The sequence below is a fragment of the Odontesthes bonariensis genome, chromosome 11 (genome assembly GCF_027942865.1).
Source record: "Odontesthes bonariensis isolate fOdoBon6 chromosome 11, fOdoBon6.hap1, whole genome shotgun sequence".
Taxonomy (NCBI): Eukaryota; Metazoa; Chordata; class Actinopteri; order Atheriniformes; family Atherinopsidae; genus Odontesthes; species Odontesthes bonariensis.
Genome location: NC_134516.1, coordinates 30,099,178 through 30,105,517, shown reverse-complemented (window position 1 = coordinate 30,105,517; position 6,340 = coordinate 30,099,178). Strand labels below are relative to the sequence as shown.

Below are 6,340 nucleotides of genomic sequence, written 5' to 3'. Positions count from 1 at the left end.
ATTGCATGGCGAGCTGTCCACGCGTGTGGTGCTGAAATCGCGTGTCGGAGTGGTGGTATGTTGAAAAGAAAAAATCATACCGCCATTCCGACAAAAGAAAAAATGAAATTCGGAATGACGGGACGTTTCATTTCTTAAAAAAATGTCACCATTCCGACAATTGAACGTCAATGTCGGAATGTCGGTATGTCGGAATGGCAGCATGTAACCTCAGCCGTGATAGCATGACATGGGGCGTAGCTACCGACCACCACACACCTTCGTTAGATTAGTTCTATAGAACTATGAAAAGACCCGACCTCGGAGAAGGAGCTAAATAGTTATAGGAACTAAGGGAGAAAGCCCCGAGTTCCTGTATGTCCGAACACGGGAGAAAACGGCCCCGCGGATTAAAACGTTATTAGAACTGCCAAAGGTTCCTACAGTCCGAAAGCGGCTATTATGGACTCAGAGCTGAGCTTCAGCAGCCAGATCAGCTCAGTTAGGAAGTCAGCCGACTATCACCTGGAGAATATTTCCAGGATTAAAGGACTTCCTTCCCTGGTTACCTGTCAGATTTTATTACTCATTTTAAAAGCTTTGAATAGTTGGACGGTTGCCTCTGTCTATGATCTGTGAACTCCTTACTCCCCTGATTGCTGCTCACACGGCCCACTGTTTAATATAACTGACCTGTTCATTAGATGGAAATGAATCCCTGCATACTCCTAAAAATCACTTTATTTTCAGGCTTTTTCTTCAAATTAAAACCCCACTGTCATAATTACTCGGGACTCTTTGTAAAATGCAAATAAAACCAGAAAGATATGATCTTAGAACTATTAAAAAGTTCTATCTAATTAGAAATAGTGCAAGTTCAGTGCCATCTGTTGGTTTCCTTAGCGAGGAAATAGTTTTTGAATTGCTCTGTATGAATTAATTGGATTATAATTACAATGAATTGAACTCCAATTGGCCTGAATTGGACTTTATTACTGAAGTGCCCTGAGATGACATTTGTTGTAATTGTAATAGTTTATTTTGGCAACATTTTAAACAAACTGCCATTATTCTGTCTTGGGAAACACTGCTGGTGGAAAACATGATACTGGCTGCTGAAAAACTGGCAGAAGTGGACCTTCCAACGTGACAGTGACAGGAAGTAATCAGCTGAAGTCGTCCAGAGATTAACAGAGAACACAAATCAACATTCTGGAATCCGGACTTCACTTCCATCCAGAATCTGTGGTTGGAACCACAGACCAGAAGAGACAGAACAGAAGCCTTCACAAAGTTGTGATGTCATCACTGTAGTGACATCACAAGCGATGTCATCTCTGATCTTGTATGACATCACAAAGTTTATACAGGCCAGACATTTTCACTGCTTTTTCACAGTTGGTCAGGAGTTTATCTGAAGAAACACGTCCAGTTTTTGAAGCAGATTTGAAAGTCACAGCAAACGGTTTTCACATCGCCTAAAAAACACTTAATTACTATCTTAAATAATCATTTTAACAAGCACTTAGAAACAACGCTTACTTACTATCTTAAAAAAATGTGATTTTAAGTACTCATAAACAACAAGCAAAATGAGTCAAACCAAGAAACCATCTCCTCCACTTCAGTGGTGTGACATGGCAGACGGCGATTTGCCCGAGGGTTTCTACACGTGTCCCATTACTTTTGGTAGTAAGGAAAGTTATGAGGAACCCAGCAACTGTTGGAAAAAGAACAACCCCAGGTCTCTGCTGCAGCTGGGACTCCTCACTCAGAGGATGTCCAGCTCCTGCAGGATCATCTCCAGGCCTCCGTAGTTCCTCCAGTCAAGTGGAAGTTTCCAATTTCACAAACCGAGGGGATTCCCTCTAACGCCTCTGCTGCCGACCGAGATTATGGATCAGAGAAATGACAGAACTCTGACCGACAGAAGAATGACAAGATCAGCTATTTATAGCATGGGATGGATATTCTGAGGACAAAGCTGCTGAAGAAACATTTCTTTCTGACAGGAGAAAAAGACAGAAGAGTGGCAGCAGAGAGCGGCTGCTCCATGACTGAGGAAAAACTAAAGAAGGTGCAAAACTGTTTGACGAGTGAGCGGCATCTCCGTCAAAAGTGTGAGCAGGAGCTCAAGCAGTGCAACCGAGTCACTGCAGGATTGTGTGGAACTCTGAAAGCAGCAGCAGCAGAAAGTGAATATCAGTCAGTTCTGAAAGAGGCAGAGAGCTGGAAAGAGCAACTGAAAGAAAAGAGCCACGTTGGTGGAGCGGAACTCTCTCTTAGATTAGCCAGAACTATCGAGAAAAGCCAGGCTTTCTGCGAATCCAGCTTCGTGGAACACCCCTCAGGACTTCCAAAACTTCCAGACTTCTGAACTGGGTTTCAGTTCCTGCTCTTTATTCTTTCATCAGTTTTATGAACCATGTGGTGCTGTGGCTTAGTTGGTCAAAGTGCCTGTCTAGTAAACAGGAGATCCTGGGTTCAAATCCCAGCAGTGCCTGTGGTTCTTCAGGGCTGACTATGACTTAGTGTGAGAATCTGTTGTTAGCAGAGTTCTACTGAATTCTTTGCATTGCTGGTCTTCACCAAATGATGGGACTTTCAATGAGCATCGTTGTTATTATGAGTCTGTTCTTTGGTCAGACTTCATAAAAATGTTTTTTAGAAGTCACAGTTAGTTTTGGGAGAGTCTCTGGAGCTCATTTCCTGAAATTGATCCAGCTCCATCTCTTTATTCCTTCATCAGTTTTACAAACCATGTGGCGCTGTGGATTAGTTGGTCAAAGTGCCTGTCTAGTAAACAGGAGATCCCGGGTTCATATCCCAGCAGTGCCTGTGGACCTTCAGAGCAAGCTATGACTTTTCACTGGTCCACTTAAAGCTGCAGTCGGCAAGTTTTCAAAATTCCGAGTCTAAAGTCGGAAAATTTGAACTGACACAACTTTCAGGTCCCTCCCCCAACCTCTAACAAGCTCCGAATCGCCCCCCAAACCCCTCCCCCTCTGTGGACGAGGTTGTGCACGTGAGTTCACACCAGTGCAGGGCTCTCAAGTTTTCAAGTTTGCTTGGAGTGAGATTCGGGCGGGGCAGGGGCCGGGCCATGTGCGTGGGGGGGTTTCTTTTGGGGTTTTTTTTTGGGGGGGGGGGTCCCTTGCAGGATCCCATCGCCATAAACTGGCTACTTAAAGAACAAAGAAATTGTTTTATTTATACCAAAATCACAAATCTTCACTTTTACACTAAATTCTGCTATATTTTAAAATAAATTGTTTTAGGTATGCAAAGTCTTAACAAACAAAAAAAACAGACAAATTAAATGAAGAAAAACAAACATAACCCCAAATGGGCCCCTTGAGCAGTCCCTCTCTGTGTGTGTTTGTTTATGAGTGTTGTTGTGTTTGTGGCAGATGTTGATGCTTGATGACTGATATTGGGGGCTCCCATTTAAAGCACTGTGGCTCAGTGTCAGCCATTTTCAGCCATGATGGATGACAGAGTTCCATTCAGAGCCAACGTGTTCCTGGTCTTGGTTTTATTGAGCCCCACCATGGAAAAAAACCCTCTCTGCATCAGCATTTCAGTGCGGCAGAACTAATACCAGTTTGGCAATTGTAGATAGCCTTATTGGGAATCTGCTCATACCAGTCACCTTTGAAAAGAATTAACCACGGAAGCCTAATTACACTCCTACATATTTTTCATTTTTCATTAAGTTGCTCATGTCAAAGGGTGTGTGCTGAATATTTAGGTCTACCACGCCAACGAACACTTTAACCGGCAGGTATTGGTCTTTTACAAGGAGTAGGAAAACTATAGTAACTAATAAAAGATTCAAATAAATGAAGATATGACCTGCTGATGATCCTGACGGTTCTCTTCCACCTCCAGCTCGTCTACAACTTCTGCACGCATTCAGAGCATAATAGGCTATGTCCGCTGTGCATTCATGGGACGCGTGCTTGCGGCTGAAAGGTATTTCAGACCCGGCAACAAGAAATTCTGTTTTCTGATTGGCTGAGAAATTCTATTTTGTGATTTGCCGATGGGTTGCTAAATCAAGACAGCTGTACCAGAGCTATAGTTCTGAGCTGTACGAGCGCACAGTAACCTGCCATAGACTCGTTTATAGTATCGGCCATTCGAATTTCTGTGCGACGAAGTTGATCATTTCTCAGCGTGAGAAATGGCATGTGTGGCGTGTGAGCGTGTGAACTTGTTGAAATGCGTGTGTCTCACGCTCATTGCGTGAGACTTGAGAGCCCTGCACCAATGTGAGCGCACACAAGCTGGGGCAGACTCACGCTCAGCAGCGTGTGCACAAGCTGTGATTGACAGGTAGGATTCCTCCACCCTAACGTGATTGGTTAAAAACAGCCGGGAGCGCTCGGTTTTTGCAAGCATGATTACAGGCTTCAGAGGGAGCTACAGATTTCGTTATTTTTCCTAAACAGCCTATTTAATATTCTACTTCCAGAATCCCATGACAGTTCAAGCTAATATGACTAAAAAAAAGTTGCCGACTGCCGCTTTAAAGCTGTCGTCGGCAACTTTTTTTAGAATATTAAATAGGCTGTTTAGGAAAAATCCCGAATTCTGTAGCTCCCTCTGAAGCCTTTAATCATGCTTGCAAAAATTGAGCGCTCCCGGCTGTTTTTAACCAACGTTAGGTTTATTATTTATCTATTATGTGAGCAGAACAGTCACCAACCACGTCTTCCATGCTGAGCATGAGTCTACCCCCAGCTTGTGTGCGCGCACACTGGTGTGAACTCACGTGCACAACCTTGTCCACAGAGGGGGAGGGGTTTGGGGGGCGATTCGGAGCTTGTTAGAGGTTGGGGGAGGGACCTGAAAGTTGTATCAGTTCGAATTTTCCGACTTTAGACACGGAATTTTGAAAACCTGCCGACGGCAGCTTTAAGGATTGAGTGCGTACAAATAGCACACACCTTTTAAAGTCTCATTTATGCCTATTTTATACTTTCAGAGTGTAATTTTCCTCCGTTCACTTAACATGTCAAATGGTTAGGGTACAGTACGGTGGAGGTTCTCCTCCTGTCACACTACATAACATCAAAATGAACGTACAAACCGTGAAATAGTCAGAGTTAGAGTAAAAGCTGAGGGCAGGACGACATTTCCTTGAAATATGTAGCGGAAAATAATACGCAAAAGCATAAAAAAGCCTTGTAAAAACACAGTAAATGACTTGGCGTGTAATAAGTACACCGCTTCATGAGATCTGGCTGTAACTGGTGAAAGTGACTTCCTCATGAACACCAGGGTCTGAGTTGAAAACCCAACAATATCTGCAAAATATGATGAAGTTTTGAACCAATTGGAGGCACTTCTACTCATGGCTTTAACTATTCTTGAGGTACAGAATCACAAAAACCACTTCCTGAGGTGGATCCAGTTCCTGCTCTTTATTCTTTCATCAGTTTTATGAACCATGTGGTGCTGTGGCTTAGTTGGTCAAAGTGCCTGTCTAGTAAACAGGAGATCCTGGGTTCAAATCCCAGCAGTGCCTGTGGGCCTTCAGAGCTGGCTATGACTTAGCATGAGAAACTGGTAGTTAGCAGGGTTCTACTGAATGCTTTGCATTGTTGGTCTTGATCAAATGATGGACCTTTAATTGAGCATCATGGTTATTTTGAGTCTGTTCTTTGGTCAGACTTGATAAAACAATTATTTTGAAGTCACAGTTAGTTTTGGGAGAGTCTCAGGACCTTGTTTCCTGAAATGGATCCAGTTCCTGCTCTTTATTCTTTCATCAGTTTTATGAACCATGTGGCGCTGTGGCTTAGTTGGTCAAAGTGCCTGTCTAGTGTAAAAATTGGCTTTGTTCTTAGACATTATGAGTAAAATAGTCTCAGTACTTTTCCATGATGACTTAAAGTGATCCAGGAGTAGGGAGACAAAACAATTGGGAAAGCAAGGGCAGATTCACACGTACACATTGTTTTGGGCTGATCCAGAGAATATGACGAAGCATGTTGGACCTACTCATGTCCAATCATACTCGGTCGAGTGTGAGTCCAACCTATGAGGCTATAAATACAAATGATAACCGGAAGTCGAGGTGCAGTCTGACGGACTTCCTGCGGGATATGATATGCTTTGACGTACTGGTGACCTCTCCTTCCAAGATTAGTTCCGGATCAGAATGCTGAACAGACGTTCAGCCAAGAGGAGAACCGAGCACCAAGCAGTGACAGGATTGGACCAGAAGAGACTACACGACATCATAAAAAATTGTATTTGTTCATCTGTTGTTTTTCATGTATTCATTAAGCTGATTAATCATTTTGTGGGTATAAATCAACCAATCATTAGTATGATCCTTGCCAGTGGGGTG

General features: G+C 43.2%; 2 non-coding genes across 2 annotated transcripts; both read left to right on the top strand.

Moving 5' to 3' along the window:
* Positions 1 to 2,408: 2,408 nt before the first annotated feature.
* Positions 2,409 to 2,482, top strand: trnat-agu (transfer RNA threonine (anticodon AGU)). The gene has a single exon. It is a non-coding gene; the product is annotated as a tRNA-Thr (tRNA).
* A 2,956-nt stretch (positions 2,483 to 5,438) lies between these two features.
* trnat-agu (transfer RNA threonine (anticodon AGU)) lies at positions 5,439 to 5,512 on the top strand. Its single transcript has one exon. It is a non-coding gene; the product is annotated as a tRNA-Thr (tRNA).
* The last annotated feature ends 828 nt before the right edge of the window (positions 5,513 to 6,340 follow it).